The sequence below is a fragment of the Pelobates fuscus genome, chromosome 2 (genome assembly GCF_036172605.1).
Source record: "Pelobates fuscus isolate aPelFus1 chromosome 2, aPelFus1.pri, whole genome shotgun sequence".
NCBI lineage: Eukaryota > Metazoa > Chordata > Amphibia > Anura > Pelobatidae > Pelobates > Pelobates fuscus.
The window spans coordinates 280168021-280186456 of record NC_086318.1 but is presented as its reverse complement, the minus strand read 5'-3'; the positions used below and the strand labels follow the sequence as shown (position 1 = coordinate 280186456).

The 18436-nt window shown below is 46.9% G+C and overlaps 1 protein-coding gene across 1 annotated transcript in view; it reads left to right on the top strand.

Moving 5' to 3' along the window:
- Positions 1-18436, top strand: part of TULP4 (TUB like protein 4) — a 407212-nt gene that overhangs the window by 365701 nt on the left and 23075 nt on the right. The gene's annotated exons all lie outside the window — the stretch shown is intronic.

Sequence of the window (18436 nt, the reverse complement as noted above, 5' to 3'; positions counted from 1 at the left end):
GATGCCAGGTTGAGCTCTAATGGCGTTGAGGAACGGCTCCAGACTGAGGACAAAGAGCAACGGTGATAATGGACAGCCTTGTCTCGTGCCGTTTTTTATCTCAAACGGGTCTGAGAGGAGTCCGTTCACCTGTACTCTGGCTGTTGGGTTGGTGTACAGGGCCGATATCCAGGCCATCATGTGCTGTCCTAATCCGAGGTGTGCCAGTGTGGACCGCAGGAAGGACCAATCGACCCTGTCGAAGGCCTTCTCCGCGTCCGTTGAGATCAGTAGGGCGGGCAAGGGACCCTGCTTTGCTGCGTGGATCAGGTTGAGTGCCTTGGTAGTGTTGTCTCTGGCCTCTCTGCCCTCCACGAATCCCACCTGGTCAGGGTGGATTAGGGCTGGCAGTAGCGGTTGGAGGCGAAGAGCCAGAATCTTGGCGAACAATTTGAGGTCGGTGTTCAGCAAAGAGATCGGGCGGTAACTGGCACAGGAGGACGGGTCCTTCCCTTCTTTTGGTATTACCACTACGTGGGCTCGGAGCGAGGCGGGGTCTAATGAGCCTCCGTTTTGAATGGAGTTGAAGAGGTTGAGCAAGTGTGGGGTAAGAACGTCCGCGAACATCTTGTAATATTTTGCCGTATAACCGTCCGGGCCAGGACTCTTTCCCTGCTTGGCTTTTTTGATGGCCAATCATACTTCTGTGCTCGTGATGTCTTCCTCCAGGGCAGCGACGGTTTCGGGCAGGAGTTTAGTTGTCATGTGTTGTGTGATATATGCCTTCTGGCGAGCCTCGAAGGTCTTCGCCGTTTCGGTCTGGCGTGAGGGGTTTGCGGGCAGGTTGTATAGTGAGGAGTAATATTGTCTGAACCCCTCCGCGATGGTTTTCGGCGTGAGCAGTGATTGTCCCCTCAGTGCGATCCGTTGGACATGGCTCTTTTGCCTCCTTGCTCTCAGCGCTCTGGCTAGCAGTTTGCCGCTCTTGTTCCCATATTCATAGAATGTTTTCTTCGTGAGCTGAAACTGGAATGTAATCTTAGATGTGAGGCGCGTGTTTAGATCTGCTTTGGCGTCCAGGAGTTGTTTGTAGGTAGCGTCGTCAAGGGAGCGTTTGTGTCGTGTTTCAAGTTGGGTCGATGAGGTGTGAAATTTCTTGTGCGCGTTGTCGCTTCAGGCGGGTGCCGTGCTTGATGAGTATGCCTCTGATGACGCATTTATGCGCTTCCCAGATGATGGGTAGTGTACAGTCAGGTGGTTTGTTGGTGAGGAAGTAGTGTTCCAAAGCGGTGCGTATTTCCGTTTGGATGATTGGGTCTTCCAGGAGGGATTCGTTTAGCTTCCACGTCCATTGCGGTTTGTAGGGTCTGGGGTCATCGATGGCGAGGATTAGTGGTGCGTGATCGGACCAGGTTATGGGTGCAATGCGGGCAGATCTCAGCGTGTCTAGGTTCCTGTGTTGTATGAAGAAGTAGTCTAATCTCGAATAGGAGCTGTGTGGTGCTGAGTAGTATGTGTAGTCCCTTTCCGTATTGTGGAGAATGCGCCAGCAGTCCGCTAGTAGATGCTCGGAGAGAAGGGATCTCATGCCTCGGAGGACATGGTCCGGGATCGTGGAGACGCCTTTCGACGTGTCGACTCTGGGGTCCAGGGGGGCGTTGAAGTCCCCTCCAATTATGACGGTGCCCTCTCCAAATGTTTCCAGGGTTCGTAGGGCGGAGGACAGGAATTGTTTCTGGCCCTTGTTCGGGAGGTATAAATTTGCCAGAGTGATTTTGGAGTTGCCTACATTCCCTTTAATGAAAAGGTACCTGCCTTCCGCGTCCTGTATCTCCGCTTCGAATTTGAATTGGATGTCTGCTGAGAGCAGAATGGCCACTCCCTTGGATTTGTTCAGGGGGTTGTGGGCGAAGGATCCCGTGGGATAGTATCTGTTGGAGAATCTAGGGGCCTGGGGAGCGTGGAAGTGGGTTTCCTGGAAGAAAGCCACCGATATCCCCAGTGCCCTAATCTCTCGCAGGGCTCTGGCTCGTTTGTGAGGTGAGTTGAGGCCCCTTGCGTTTATCGTGTAGAGGTTGATGGAGTTGCCATCGCTTCTGCCCGCGCCAGGGGCGTGGGGAGCGGGGGGGGGGCGAACCCATGCCACCGGGTCACCTTCCGGCCCTGAGTGGGAGGTGTAAGGAAGGGAGGGGGAGGGGTAGTGGGGAGGGGTGTGGGGTGTGGGAGGTGTGATCAGGTCGCAGAGGCGACAGTAAGTAGGGGTAATGTGCCGCTGGGAGGCGGAGGTCCAGGGACGAAGTCCTGTGGGTCCACCTCACAGGTTTTTGGCAGTACACCCGTGGGGTTGGTAGTGTCGGGGGAGGGATGGTCGCCCACTGATGACTTCCCGGTGAGTGGTGAGTCACAGTCAGCCCTCATCCGTCTCCTGCTGCCCATTAGCTCTGTAGTGGAGGTTGAAGTGGCACCCTTGGAGGGTAGAGTCGTAAAAGGGGAGCGAAAGCGGTCTGTGTAGCGTGGAAGCGGATGTCCGCTTCGGCCCCGCAGTGGTGTGTTCGTGAGTTGAGCGTTGCGGGAATGGAGCGGGGTGAGGGAGGGATTTTCTAATACATTCGTATAACCTATATCTTTAAACAGTAGCATGCACAGGAAGATCTTAGGTAACATTTTAAACAAGTCAAACATTTCAGACCTTTTAAACATATTGAACAAGTTAAACCAGTTGAGCTAGGTAAACATCTCAAACATGCCCATGTAGGGTGATGTGCAGTGGTGCGATGGCACTCAGTCATCTGTCGGTGGGAGTGTGCGTCGTGGGGTGCACGTCTGTTCGAGGGGTGACCAGTCAGGGATGGGGGGGTTGGTGGAATCGAGGTGGGGGGGAGCGTATGCGGGTTTGTCATTACCCTTTGAGTTTCCGTCTCGGTGTTGTGTGAGTTCAGATTGTCTCACGTGGGAAGGGTTATGGGTAACATCGGCGTACCTGTATCCCGTGGGCGTTTGTAGTGTGGTCGTGTACCTGCGGCTAAGTGTGCGTACTCACGGCGGTATGTGCCCCTGTGTGCTCAGTCCACCCCTTCTGGTATCAGCTCAGTCGTCTATCAGCACTATGTGGTAGTGTTTCGGGCCTTCGGGGGGCTCGTTCGGGAGGGTCAGTCTTCCCGTCGTGTTGTACCACCCCCTTGCTGTTGTAAAGGCAAATGTGACATTTTGAAGATTACATGGAGTAAGATAAAGATAAACAACCTTGACATGAACGGTACAACTTTGCAGCATGGAAGATCATAGGTAACATTTTAAACAAGACAAGCATTTCAGATGTTTTAGACAAATTGAACCAGCTAAACCTGTTGAGCAAGGTAAGCAACCCAAGCATACCCATGTAGGATGATGTGCAGTGGTGCGGTGGCACTCAGCCATCTGTCGGTGGGATTGTGCGTCGTGGGGTACACGTCTGTTTGAGAGGTGGCCAGTCAGGAATGAGGGGGGTTGGTGGGATCGAGGTGGGGGGGAGCGTATGCGAGTTTGTCATTACCCTTTGAGTTTCCGTCTTGGTGTTTTGTTAGTTCAGGTTGTCTTACGTGGGTAGGGTTATGTGTACTATCGGCGTACCTGTAGCTCGTGGGCGTTCGTAGTGTGGTCGTATACCTGCGTCTAAGTGTGCGTACACACGTCGATATGTGCCCCTGTGTGTTCCTGTGAGCTCAGTCCACTCTTTCTGGTGTCAGTCCAGTCGTCTAACGGCACTATGTGGTGATGTTTCGGGCCTTCGGGGGGTTCGTCAGGGAGGGTCAGGCTTCCCGTCGTGTTGTACCATCCCCTTGCTGTTGTAGAGGCAAATATGACATTTTAAAGACATTACATGGCTTAAAATAAAGATAAACAACATTGACATGGGTGGTACATCTATGTAACATTGTGACCATCATTAGGTAGTGCTTCGGTGGTCTGTCCCCCCGTTATCAGTGCCTGAATGTGTGTGTAGAGGTGTGGTGAGTAGGGTTTTGTCATGCTGGTGTAGGCCTATGTAGTTAAGAGTGAGATGTTTGTATTTGCTGTGTGTGTTATCTCTTGGGGTGGATGCGGCTTGCGGTGTGTCTGTAGTGTCTGTGTTCCCCTGCAGTATACTTGTACAGCTGGGCACATTTTCCCCAGTGGTCTCCGAGAGAGTGTTCAGAGCGTCTCTGGGTCAGCAATCCCCAAAGGATCAGAAAATCACCAGGCAGGAGCATCAGCGTTAGGATGGGGTGTAGTCTCTGGTCGGATGTGCCCCAGTCTATCATGGGGAGCGTGTGCAGTTTCAGGTAAAAGGTAGATCGGGTAGTATGTCGACCCAAGGCAATCGGAGTGGAATGTCAGATGTCTACGTTGTAGGGCCCATATGGCCTGTATGGGGGATCTACGGGGCCATCCAGATAGGTTGGGGGGGCAGGGGGAAGTCCAGCTGTGTGAAGCTGCGGTGTGCAGGTGCACGTTGTCTCTTGGTTGGTGAGCAGCGTCCAGGGGGTCTTGCCGAGAAGGTAGAGAGGGGCCGAAAAAAACGAGAGAGTTTCAGGTTTGGGGGAGGGTATCTTGAAGCCTGTCAAGGGTAGGTGGGTAGTGCCCATTGAGGTGTAGTTCATACATGGGTCTTGAGTGGAGGGGGGATGGGTAGTGCCCCCTTTATTCCTCAGGTGCTGCTTGCAGGGAAGTCGGTGAAGTCGGTGTCTGGGCCTTGGTGTACGATGCGGTGGGTCGGTCTTCCTGCGGAGCGTTCGTTCATCGGGTAGCCAGTCCAATCCGGGATGGGGATTTGTGGGAGGCCAAGCGCCTCTTGAAAGGCCTGGGTGTCTTGTGGCGTGCGAATTGTAGCTTCCGTGGTGCCCCGTCGGGCCGTGAGGGCAAAGGGGAATTGCCATCTATACCGGATCTGGGCCTCCTGTAGCGCGGCGGTTATGGGCCGTAACGCCCTCCGGGCCTGCAGGGTTAGGTGGGAGAGGTCGTTGTATAGCTCGACCACTTGCCCCTCGTGCCTCCAGGAGCGTTCTGTGCGGGCTTTCCGCATAATGTCTTCCTTTAGTTGGAAGTCAGGGATGTGCCAAATTATGTCTCTGGGGGGGGCATCCGGGGGTGGTTTGGGCCTCAGTGCCCTGTGCGCCCTGTCTATAGGGATGCGGGCTTCCCTGGGCCGGCCTAGGATGCGATTAAATAGTGGTATTAGGAGGGCCCTGGTATCCTCTGGGGCCTCTGATTCCCTGTAGCCTCTTACCCTGATGTTGTGCCTTCTGCCACGGTTGTCCAGGTCCTCAACGTGGAGGTGCAGGTCCTGCAGTTGTCTGGTTTGTGCTGTGATGGCTGGGAGTGCAGGACAGTGCTGGTCTGGGCCCTGGGATTCAAGGGCCTGCACCCTTGCCTCCAGTGCTGTGAGGGAGGTGCCAAGGGCCGAGATTTCTGTGCGCAGCGTGGATCTGACTTCCTCCAGGAGGGTCTGGAAATCTTCCTTCTTAGGCAGGGATGTAAAGAGTGCATACCAGTCCGGCGTTTGTGGTGCCGGTATGCTGCCTCGTGCGTTGGGACCGTCGTCCGACATCTCAGAGCTCGGCGAGGAGGGCGCCATATTGGAGTCCTCATCCCGCGGAAGTAAATCGCCCGGCGTTTGGAGGTAACTCCTAATTGAGGGGTGGGAGCTGGTCCCCTGGGTTCTTGGTGTGGAGGGGGTCATTTGGGACCGTCTTGTGCGTCCCATGGGTGCCGGTTCGTGCAGCTTTAGCGGTGCTTGAGAGCAGGCAGGAGCGCGAGGATTAGGCAGCCATTCTCGTCCGGCGCCAAGCCACGCCCCCGAAATTTTTATTTTAAATATTAACTTGAACCAAGAATTACAGGAGAGATAGGAACTTGTATATATTGTCTCCTAAGGAGTCTACGGAGTGGGAGCCCAAGAGAAATGGTATGTAATAGCTCCTGAAAGGTTGAAGCACACCGGGAGGTTTGAAAGAATAAAACTTAACTTTTAATAAATATAATACAAATACAGTACCCTTATCAATATCAGCCAAAAAGAAAACACACTCTGTACATAATATAAACAAATAGAGACCTAAAGTGGACACAGTAGAAGCCTGAAATAGTAGGATAGTTTTTTAAACAATGCCTTTTAGCAACGGTTAGAATCACTCCAGATAAGAAGGATGATAGATTATCCCTAATAGATCAGGTTATACAATGAAAACTCGCTTGTCCACTAGGTCAATAAGACAAGGGGGACCATCCACTAAATGGACATTAACCTGTGAGCTAAGTAAAATGCAAGTACCATACGTTTAGGAGAAATGCCCCTATCCAAATATATCTAAGAGGAAAGATAATGTCCAAAAGGATGGTCTCTGATAATACCCATCTGATAAAATAGCCTATTAGGGGGAAATAGGTATGGCTACCAATGTTAGTGTGCTACTGAAACATTGTATCAAAGTACAAGATATTACAACAATGAATGTTGACAGCACTGTAGCTAGCCAGGGTGCATTACATAACACTGAATCTGTGCACGGAAGGGGAATTGACTATAATAAAACTGTGCTTTCGAGGGCACCCCTTAACCCAAAAGTCTAAGCCCCTACTTATAGGTAGAAAAATGCCTCCCGCCTACACTTCCTGATAAAATAGGAGAAGGAAAGCTGAATGTTGAGGAAATCCTGATTGTTGGCATGATCAGGACCATTAATGTATTTGCTAACTGTAGTCTGAGCTACGTTAGTGTTGCGTGATTGCTATTGGTACAGCAGCTGAAATACGGATCAAAGCTCACTCCTACATAGTTACATAGCCTGAAAAGAGACATGTGTCGATCAAGTTTAGCCTTCCTCGCATTTGTTTTTGCTGTTGATCCAAAAGAAGGCAAAATAAAAAAACAGTTTGAAGCACTTCCAATTTTGCAACAAACTAGGAAAAAAATTATCTCTTCACCCCAGAATGGCAGTCAGATTTATCTTTGGATCAAGAAGCTATTACCCTACAATTGAAAAATGATATCATAGAATATTCTGTTTTTGCAAGTATGTATCTAGTTGCTGTTTAACCCCTTAAGGACCAAACTTCTGGAATAAAAGGGAATCATGACATGTCACACGTGTCATGTGTCCTTAAGGGGTTAAACATCTGTATGGACTCTGATAAAACCACTTCTTCAGGCAAGAGAATTCCATATCCATATTGTTCTTACGGTAAAAAAAACCCTTCCCTTTGCCTTAGACTTCATTCTTCCAGTCTAAATGCATGACCTCATGTCCTATGTAAAGTACTGTTTATGATTAGATTTCCACACATTGGTTTGTATTGGCCCGGGATATATTTGTATAATGTTATCATATCCCCCTGTGAGGCAACATTATTCTAAACTAAAGAGGTTGAAATGTGTTAAGCTTTCTTCATAGCTAAAATTGCATAGTTACATAGCTGAAAAGAGACTTGTGTCCATCAAGTTCAGCCTTCCTCACATATGTTTTTGCTGTTGATCCAAAAAAAGGCAAAAAAAAACAGTCTGAAGCGCTTCCAATTTTGCAACAAACTAGGAGAAAATTCCTTCTTGACCCCAAAATGGCAGTCAGATATCTCCTTGGATCAAGCAGTTATTACCCCACTAATTAGAAATTATATCCATGTATGTTATGTTTTTGGAAGTATTTGTCCAATTGCTGTTTAAACATCTGTATGGACTCTGATAAAACCACCTCTCAGGCAGATAATTCCACATCCTTAAAATTCCTACTGTAATAAAACCTTTCCTTTGTCTTAGATTAAATCTCTTTTCCTCCACCCTAAATGTGTGCCCTGTTTATGAATATATTTCCAGATAATGGTTTGTACTGGCCCCGATTATATTTGTATAATCTTATCATATCCCCCCTGAGGCACCGTTTTTCCAAAGTAAAGATATTTAATATTTTTAACCTTTCTTCATAACTAAAGTACTCCATTCATTTGATAATTTTTGTAGCTTGTCTCTGCACTTTTTCTTGTGCCATGATATCCTTCATTAGAACAGGTGCCCAAAATTGCACAGCATATTCAAGGTCTTACATTTCTCATCCCGAGAATGAATGCCCTTTTTCATGCCCTTTTTCTCTTCTTGTCGGAACAGACTGGCTGAAGATACAATTGTAAAACCAGTTGACAAGGGTGGAAATATCGTCCTTATGAAACGTGAAAACTTTGTAAAAATGTGCATGTAGCACCTGAATGATTCCTACTGTTACCAGCTTATTAATTCAGATCCAACTTCTAACTTTTTGATTGAACTAAAAAAATCTTCTCACAAATGCTAACATTCAGAAATTTATTTCACACCAAGAATTACAATACATACTAGCCCATCACTATCCAACAATAGCGACATTTTACTGTCTACCCAAAGTTCTCCAAAACATCAATGACTCCCCAGGCAGACCTATCGTTTCAGAGAACAATAGCCTCAATGAAAAACTAGAGTAAATTTATTGAAAATATTTAGCATCCTATGGTAAAAGAACTTTGCTCATAACTTCAAGATACCAAAGAGACCCTTCTAGTGTTAGAAAACATACAGACCCCTCCTTACACACTTCTAGCAAATCTATTGTAACATTCCCCACCATAGAGGATTAGAAGCTTGCAATTATTTTAGTCAATCATAGTACAACGAACACCAAAAACAGTTTATTTTGAATCTCTTAAAATTCGTCTTAAAGGACCACTATAAGCTGTCAAGCCCATGAAACCCGAGATCCGACATTACTACGACAAAACAGTCAAAGAATCCTCAAAAACTACCTCCATAAGCCGGGGAAAGACTGAGGGAGAGTCAGCACAATATGGGGAAACACTCACGGAAACCCCGAGGGTCATCCGCGGGACATACCCACGATATCGGGAAACTCTTGTCCCAGGCTTGCAGGCCCAAAATGGCGGACGTCTTTCAAACCATGGGGATGGAGTCACTCTCTGCCTCAGAGGATGAGTACCTGAGCGATATGCCGACCCAGACACCCCAACGGAAGCAACAAACTACATCACCAAGGCAGTCAGAACCACCACTAGCCACTAAGGCTGACCTATCAGGCATGGTGACTGACCTTAAAGCCTTCTTCACAGCAGAATTAGCAGGCCTCAAGACGGAGCTGAGCACACTTACAGGCCGCATGCGAGCCACGGAAGAAGTAGTCCAGGACTTGAGAGCCCAGCACGACGCCACAGCAAAGCAAACGCAGGAGCTAGTAACCACATGCTCACAACGCCCGAGTGGGGCAGCTTGAATATATGGCGAGACACATAAATATCAAGGTGAGGGGGATCCCAGACACTGTGACAGCAGACGAACTGCCGCTCCTCATAAAGAGGCTGCTACAGGCTGCCCTTCCATCTAAACAGGCCAAAGGACCCTGGACAGCCTATTCCGCATACCACTCAGATAAAGACGGATTCCTCTGTGCTCTCAGGGGCAGACCCCGTATGCTTTCGAGGACCTTACCTTATACTTCTACCAAGACCTGAGCCGCCAGACGCTGCAGTGGCGTGCATCCCTGAAAGAAACCACAACACAATTGAGGGCAGCAGACATACAATATAAATGGGGCTACCCCCGAACGCTAATTGCCACACAAGAAGGGCAAAGCCACCGACTGACAACTCCGGCGGAAGCACCACGATTTTTACAAGCACTAGGCATTCGCCCTATGGCAGGCGCCAAGACGAGTACGCCACACCGTTGGGATGTCGCCAACATAGCACCGTTCACCCCATCGGGACAGGCAGCCCCAGCAGGAAGCAGCACTATGCACCCACCCGGTTCTTAATGTGGGAAAAAACTGTCCGTCACAAGGAACTAGTAAAGGCACCGGCCGGATTTATATTACACTGACTTATGCAATGTCCTCCCCTTTTTGTAATTTTATGTATGATTTGTATGCCAGTTATACATTTCTACGTCATTTTTTATGCCTAATGCCGTGTCATAGGTGTCAGGGTACCTGAGGTCTCTACCTCTAAAAGAGGTAGAGACTTAGTAGTTTATCCGTCCAAACGAGCTGTTTCCTTCGTTCCTCGCGGTTCATCCAGTCACTTAAACACCGACCGCGAGGAATCCACGTCCTTTTCTAGCGGGACGCTCAATACGTGACGTCATGACGCTATCACGAGCGACCTGCCACTCAAGTGTCCGATATCCAATCGGTACTTGTCAGAGGCGTGTCTACCATCCGGAGCCAGGGTATTTAAGCTTACTTCTCACTTCAGCTCATTGCCCTGTCGTGGTTCTAGCTTGTCTAGTCACTCAGTGCTCTGGTATTCTAGTTTGCTCTATTGGTTTTGACTCGGCTTGTCGTACTACCCTGCTTATCTCTGTTATCCCTTGACCCGGCTTGTCTCTCGCTTATCTGTCTTCTCGTTCCCTCGACCTCGGCTTGTCTCTGACTATTCTCTATTACTCTCGGTACGTTAGTCCGGCCATTCTAAGGCCCGGTATACGTACCTTTCCACTCTTTGTACCCTGCGTGTTGGATCCCTGTCCCGATCCTGACATTACGACAGGGCCAATGGATCCTGCAGGTACAAACAGTCAGCTTGGTTCTTCTGATCCCAGGTTTGACGCCATGGAGCATAGGATGGATCAGATGGCTCTAGCACTACAGGCACTTTTGTCTCGTGCTAGTAACCCACCTGAGGAGACACGTACTCCTTCTATTTCTCCTGCAGTCTCAGGTCTAGAGGTAGCCACTGTAGGTGCTTCTTCCCGTATTACCCCACCAGTACGTTATGGCGGGTCACCGGAGAAGTGTCGTGGCTTTCTGAACCAGATTAGCATCCATTTCGAATTACAACCCCGCTCTTATCCTACAGATAGAGCGAAGGTTGGATTTGTTATTACTTTACTCATTGAGAAAGCTCTGAGATGGGCCAATCCTTTATGGGAGAATGATAATCCACTAGTCTATAATTATAATGCCTTTGTAGCTGCGTTTAGAAGAACTTTTGACCCTCCTGGTAGAAAGGTCAATGCAGCTAGATTACTGTTGCGCCTTAGACAGGACAATCGAACACTTGTGGATTATGCACTAGAGTTCAGGTCCTTGGCGGCAGAAGTTAAGTGGAACGAACAGGCTTATATAGATGTGTTTCTGAATGGGTTATCAGATGTAATTCTTGACGAGGTCGCTACTAGAGAACTCCCTGAGAATTTGGAGGATTTAATTTCTTTTATATCTCGTATTGATGAACGCCTAAGAGAGAGGCAGAACACTCGAGATAGGACCCGTAGACCCTCCTTTAAACTAGCGCCTACCTTTCAAAATTCTGAGTTCGAGGACTTACGTATTTCTGAACCTATGCAGATAGGCAGTACTCATCTCACAGAGAGGGAGAGACAGTACAGGAGAAGGGAGGGTTTATGTATGTATTGTGGAGTCAGAGGTCATTTACGCCTAAATTGTCCTAATCGTTCGGGAAACGCTCGCACCTAAGTTTCTCTAGAGGACAGGCCTTGGGTGTTTCTACTTTGTCCTCTATTCACAACTACAAAGAGCTCAGGCTTCTGTTACCCGTTTCTTTAAAGTGGGAAAAGGGAGTAGTAAAGACTATGGCACTAATCGATTCTGGAGCTGCTGAGAGCTTTATAGATCAGGGTTTTGCTGCCAAGCATGCTATTCCATCCCAGTTAAAAGAGACACCACTGGCTGTTGAGGCCATCGATGGTAGACCGTTACTTGAGCCTGTTATTTTCCGTGAAACCATACCGATTAACTTAACTGTTGGCATCCTACATAGAGAGGACATATCCTTACTGCTCATTTCTTCTCCGTCTATTCCCATAGTCCTGGGGTACTCCTGGTTGAGGAGACATAACCCTATTATTAATTGGGAGTCAGGGGAGATAGTTTCATGGGGACAGAATTGTCAAGAGAAATGCTTGCGGAAGGTCTCACCTCTCTGCTTAACCAACACCTCGGCTAACTCTGACAATCCTACAGAGACACAAATTCCGCCTCAGTATCTAGATTTAAAGGCAGTATTTGACAAAAAGAAAGCCGATACCTTACCCCCACACAGGTCCTTTGATTGCAAAATTAACCTACTCCCTGGTACCATGCCGCCCAGAGGTCATGTATACCCGTTATCTACGAAAGAGAACTCAGTTCTAGAGGAGTATATTCACGAAAATTTAGACAAGGGATTCATTAGGAGGTCCTCCTCTCCTGCCGGGGCTGGATTTTTTTTTGTTAAAAAGAAGGATGGTTCTTTAAGACCTTGTATTGATTATCGAGGCCTAAATAAGATAACCATTAAAAATGCCTACCCGATTCCCTTGATCACCGAACTCTTCGATCGTTTGAAGGGCTCTACAATTTTCACCAAGTTAGATCTCAGAGGGGCATATAACTTGGTGAGAATCCAGCAGGGACATGAGTGGATGACGGCATTCAATACTCGATATGGCCACTATGAATATACAGTTATGCCTTTTGGGTTATGCAATGCACCAGCTGTATTCCAGGATCTGATAAATGAGGTTCTTAGGGAATTTCAGCAAGATTGCGTCATTGTATACCTAGATGATATACTCATACATTCTAGTGAGATTGAGACTCATCACAAGCAAGTCAGGAGGGTTTTGCACAAGCTTCTCCAGCATGGCTTGTACTGCAAGTTGGAGAAATGTAGCTTTGATCAAACCCAGGTAACCTTTCTCGGCTATGTGATCTCTGGGGAGGGATTTAAGATGGATCCGGATAAGCTCCAGTCCATTCTAGAGTGGCCTTTACCCAAAGGTCTTAAAGCCGTACAGAGATTTATTGGTTTTTCTAATTATTATAGGCGCTTTATTAAGGGTTATTCTTCAATTATCGCGCCTATCACCAATATGACCAAACAGGGGGCTGATACTAAGAATTGGACTACTGAAGCTCTTCTTGCGTTCAAAACTCTCAAGGAGCTTTTCGCTTCCGCTCCAATTTTAGTTCACCCCGACACTTCCCTGCCTTTCCTACTTGAGGTAGACGCATCAGAGACTGGTTTAGGTGCTGTCCTATCCCAAAGGTTGGGTGTTGATAAACCATTACATCCATGTGGATTTTTCTCTAAAAAATTGTCTGGTACAGAGAGCAGATATGACATTGGTGACAGAGAATTACTAGCGGTTATCAAGGCTTTGAAAGAGTGGAGACATTTATTGGAAGGTACATTACATCCTGTTACCATTCTAACGGACCACAAAAATTTGTCTTATATCGGAGAGGCCAAGCGTTTGTCCTCCAGGCAGGCTCGTTGGTCGTTATTTCTTACCCATTTCAATTACGTTCTGACTTACAGACCTGGGTCAAAGAATTCTAAAGCCGATGCGCTATCTCGCCAATATGAGCCTTCTGCTTCAGTTGAACCACTTTTGTCCTCCATTGTACCCAAATGCAATATTATTGCTAATACCAGTCTCAAAATCCATTCTCCGCTACTTGACCAGATCTTGAAGTCACAACATCTGGCACCCGGAAACACTCCTGAGGGAAGAAACTTTGTCCCTCCTGAACTCCAACTGGAGCTCTTACAATGTTTTCACGAAAGTAAAGTAGCTGGCCATCCTGGTATTCGCAAGACATACTCTCTGATATCCAAGGATTTCTAGTGGTCTTCACTACGAAAAGATATTGAGGAGTTCGTCGCAGCTTGTGAGACTTGTGCCAAGACTAAACAACCTCATACATCTCCTTGTGGTCTGTTACACCCCTTGGACATTCCTGAGAAACCTTGGTCCTGTTTGTCCATAGACTTTATCGTAGATTTGCCTGCTTCCAAGAGACAGACTGTTATTCTCACGGTGGTGGATAGATTTACTAAGATGGCCCATTTCGTGCCATTACCTAAACTTCCGACTTCTCCTGAATTGGCAGAGATTTTTGCGAGAGAGGTTTTTCGCCTACATGGGACTCCTTCGGAGATTGTTTCTGATAGAGGTTCTCAATTTGTCTCACGTTTCTGGAGATCCTTTTGTTCTCAAATGGGAATCAAATTGAACTTCTCCTCTGCCTATCACCCTCAGTCTAACGGAGCTGCTGAACGTACCAATCAAAAGATCGAGCAGTATCTACGTTGCTTTGTTTCCGAACACCAGGACGATTGGGTCGGTTTGATTCCTTGGGCGGAGTTCGCACACAATAACCTTGTTTGTGATTCAACTCGTTCTAGCCCTTTCTTCATGAACTATGGCTTTCATCCTTCAATTTTTCCTGCGGTTTCCTCTTCTCAGGGGATACCGTCGGTTGATGATCATGTCGCCAACCTGAAGAAATTATGGGATCAGACTCGGCAAATTCTGTTACATAATTCCTCGTTATTCAAGAAACACGCTGACAAGCATAGAAGAGCGGCTCCTGTCTTTGTTCCTGGGGATAGGGTGTGGCTGAGTACTAAGAATATTCGACTAAAAGTTCCATCTATGAAATTTGCTCCTCGCTACATAGGCCCTTACAGGGTTCTCACTCGTATCAACCCGGTTGCGTATCGCCTTGCTCTGCCACCTGCCTTACGCATTCCTAACTCTTTTCATGTCTCCTTGTTGAAACCTCTTATTTGCAACAAATTCTCCTCTAAGGTTTCCTCACCTCGTCCTGTTCAGGTGGAGGGTCGGGAGGAGTACGAGGTCAGCTCCATCATTGATTCCAGAATTTCAAGGGGAAAATTGCAATATCTGGTCAACTGGAGGGGATATGGTCCTGAGGAGAGGAGTTGGGTACCTCAGGAGGACGTTCATGCTTCTCGCCTTCGCAGAGCATTTCACCTCCGCTTCCCATCTCGTCCCGGTTCCTTCCGCCCGGTGGGCGTATCTGAGAGGGGGGGTACTGTCAGGGTACCTGAGGTCTCTACCTCTAAAAGTAGTAGTTTATCCGTCCAAACGAGCTGTTTCCTTCGTTCCTCGCGGTTCATCCAGTCACTTAAACACCGACCGCGAGGAATCCACGTCCTTTTCTAGCGGGACGCTCAATACGTGACGTCATGACGCTATCACGAGCGACCTGCCACTCAAGTGTCCGATATCCAATCGGTACTTGTCAGAGGCGTGTCTACCATCCGGAGCCAGGGTATTTAAGCTTACTTCTCACTTCAGCTCATTGCCCTGTCGTGGTTCTAGCTTGTCTAGTCACTCAGTGCTCTGGTATTCTAGTTTGCTCTATTGGTTTTGACTCGGCTTGTCGTACTACCCTGCTTATCTCTGTTATCCCTTGACCCGGCTTGTCTCTCGCTTATCTGTCTTCTCGTTCCCTCGACCTCGGCTTGTCTCTGACTATTCTCTATTACTCTCGGTACGTTAGTCCGGCCATTCTAAGGCCCGGTATACGTACCTTTCCACTCTTTGTACCCTGCGTGTTGGATCCCTGTCCCGATCCTGACAATAGGTTAGCCATCTAGTCTGTAGACCGTGGCAGCTCAAATATACTTACCACTTAACACACAGACAGCATGATACCTCGACCTCGCAGACCCTTCGACCTGGCACAACCTACAGGGCACCCGGGCGACACCTTAGTCTCATGTGGCACATACCTACACTGCGAAAAAAATCTAGTACCTGATATCACAGTAGATATGTCAACATGCCTGTTTCAGCCTGTTACTAATAAATCTTGAGCTTGTACAATATGGAACTAAATTTAGGTGATGTGGCTCTTACATATATACCTAACCTGTTATAGTTTAACGCTTTCCGAACCAGAGGCAAAATCACTCACCTGTACACTATCATACTATTAATAAGCCATCAGAGAAACTGCTATGTTTATAATAGGGTTAATCCAGCCTCTAGTGGCTGTCTCATGTAAACCCACAACGTATTAGCAAACATCAATACAAGAATAAAAAGCTTCACACAAGACCAGGTCTGGGTGTAGGCATAAAATCTCATAAAAATGATCCCAAAGTCCAAAATAAAAAGAGGAGTAAAAATAACAATTCTTTTGAAGCACGTAACAATTATAGTTACTTGAGAGAAAGACACTGTTCGGTGGAAACGTTCCCACGAACAAGGGGAACAAGCTCCATGGTAAGATTATTGACTATGTTTGGTAGTTTGTTCGTTTTTAAACTACCAAACTAGACGGACCGCAAGCACTGATTCTCTGTAACTGTTTTGGGTATGGGCAGTCAAACAAATGACTTACAGGAAATTCTTGAACTGTACTCTGAACTGATCTGGGTGTGTGTGTGTGTCTGTCAGGGTCTGTCTGTCTGGGTGGGTGGGTGTCAATCTGGGTGTGATTTGTATGCAACATTCATCTGATTGTTCGGTAGAATCACTCCATTCAGTATATTGAGTGAAACTACCGAACAACCAGACCACCCAGGAATGAGTGTGCCTCCAATTACCGTTTGCAACAATGTTGCAAACAGGTAATTGGCAATCAGTGCAGTGTGGTCTTTTGTCCTCTGGGTGGCCGCCATTCGGGAAACAAACACGTGGCGGCGGCCATCTTAAACTACCGAACAGCGGTGTTTTGCCGTCGAGTGTCTGGAACTAAAATCGGACACTTGACTAGGCAAACACCGCTGAGACCTCCATACTTCCAGAAATTCGTATGGAAACTACCGAATGACCCGCCGTTCGGTAGAAAGAGCCCCATAAACAAGGGAATTCATTCAAACCCTCTCCAGGCTCTATAACACAGGCAATTCGCCTGTTTTCATTCCCTTGTTTGTGACCGACCGCAGGGCCAAAATGCATGGAACTGTTTTCGGATACTTTACCCATGCGGTCGGTCAAATCTTTGGAACCCCATATCTCACGAACCATTCATCCGAATTACTTGAATTTTGGATATGTTGTCCCCCTGAATAAGGGCTATCCAGCGATGCTGGATTTAAAGGTGTACCCCCGGGTTTTGGGGTACATCCAGAACTTGGCTGAAAAAGGGTACCGGATAATTGAGTTTAATGTTATCTGAGGGGAGGGGATGTGTGGGCTGAACCATGTATGTGATTGGTTATTTTATGCCTCCCCCTGGGTGTGGCCTGTATGTGGATTAGTGTAATAAAAGCCAGGCTGGATGAGCCAGTCCAGAGTTCCTGTTTTACCCTCGAAGTGATGTGTCGTCTCATTATTGGGGGGAAGGATTTATTGTATGCTGTTCCAGTTTGACTGCTAGGAGTGGAAACCTATTTGCATGGTTTGTCCTATTCGGCTGTATACAGCATTCATATGCTTGGGAGAATTTAAAAGGTTTATTGGATTCGGTGATTGTGGTGTCTGCCAGAGTGCTTGGAGTCCTCAGGAAGCACTAGGAGCATCCTTTAACGGAGGTACCAAGTCGGGGTGCCAGGCGATCCGTTACAGTGTGCGTTTAAGTCACCAGCCCCACTCTGATTGTATGGGAATGGTGTTTTTACTCACCTTTTTTCCAACACTATGCCGGTATCGCTGCAGCTGGCCAGCCTCCATAGGTAAGATTGACAATCTCATCATAGAGATGTTATAAATCAATGCATCTCTATAGGGAACGTTCAATGCCTCCATGCAGAGCATGAAGACGCTGAATGTAGGTAAGAGACACTTTAGTGGCCGTTTAAGTGACTTAGCAGCAATGTAATCACTGCCTTTTCTCCGAATAGGCAGAATTTACTTAGAAAAGCCTGCAGGGACAATCTATAGACACCAGACCACTACATTAGTAGTAGTTCTGGCGAGTATAGTGTCCCTTTAAGAATTGTATTTTTGTCGTTGGGAAAAAAAAAACTGGCTCCTAACTTTTTTAGCTGGCTCCTAGATTGAAAGCAAATTTGTCAAGCCCTGCCATACCTGTTATAATGGGCTGTCCTAGGTTTACTGGCATGTGGATTTTGGCCAGCATGTACAAGGTTCCCATCTGAGGTTTGGAAGGCACCAGATTTGGAAATTATTTTGTCAGATTGATTAGTATTGCTTCAGACCTCTCTCAGAGACAGAGAGAGATTTTTGAAAAAAAAATCCCTTCCACACCATCCCCACTCGCCTTTCTGACAACTCTCATTTTTTTTGTGCATTCGATCCAATTGTCCATTATCTGACCCTGTGCTAATTATTTTACTAGAGTTTATTGCTGTTCAAAGTCATGCACTCTGTCAGGTGTGAAAAGCAATAGACAGTTGCAAAATAGTTAGTGTTAAGTCAGATAACTGATAGTATGACCAAAGATGCATATCAATGAGTATATGTCATAAAACGGTAATGAGAAGGATTGGCAGACTATTTAATAAAGAATTCAACATAAATATGAGATGGTATGTTATAATATAAAATTATATTACGATATAAAAAAAATAATAAAGAATAAAATAAATGAGAAGCCATTATTTGAAATCTGCTTACCTCACAAAAGAAGGTGACATACTAAACTGGCAACATCATACATACTATTAAGGCAGCACTAACATTATAATATAATATTATAATGTAGCACTTACAATATAACGTGATGTAAACCCACAACGT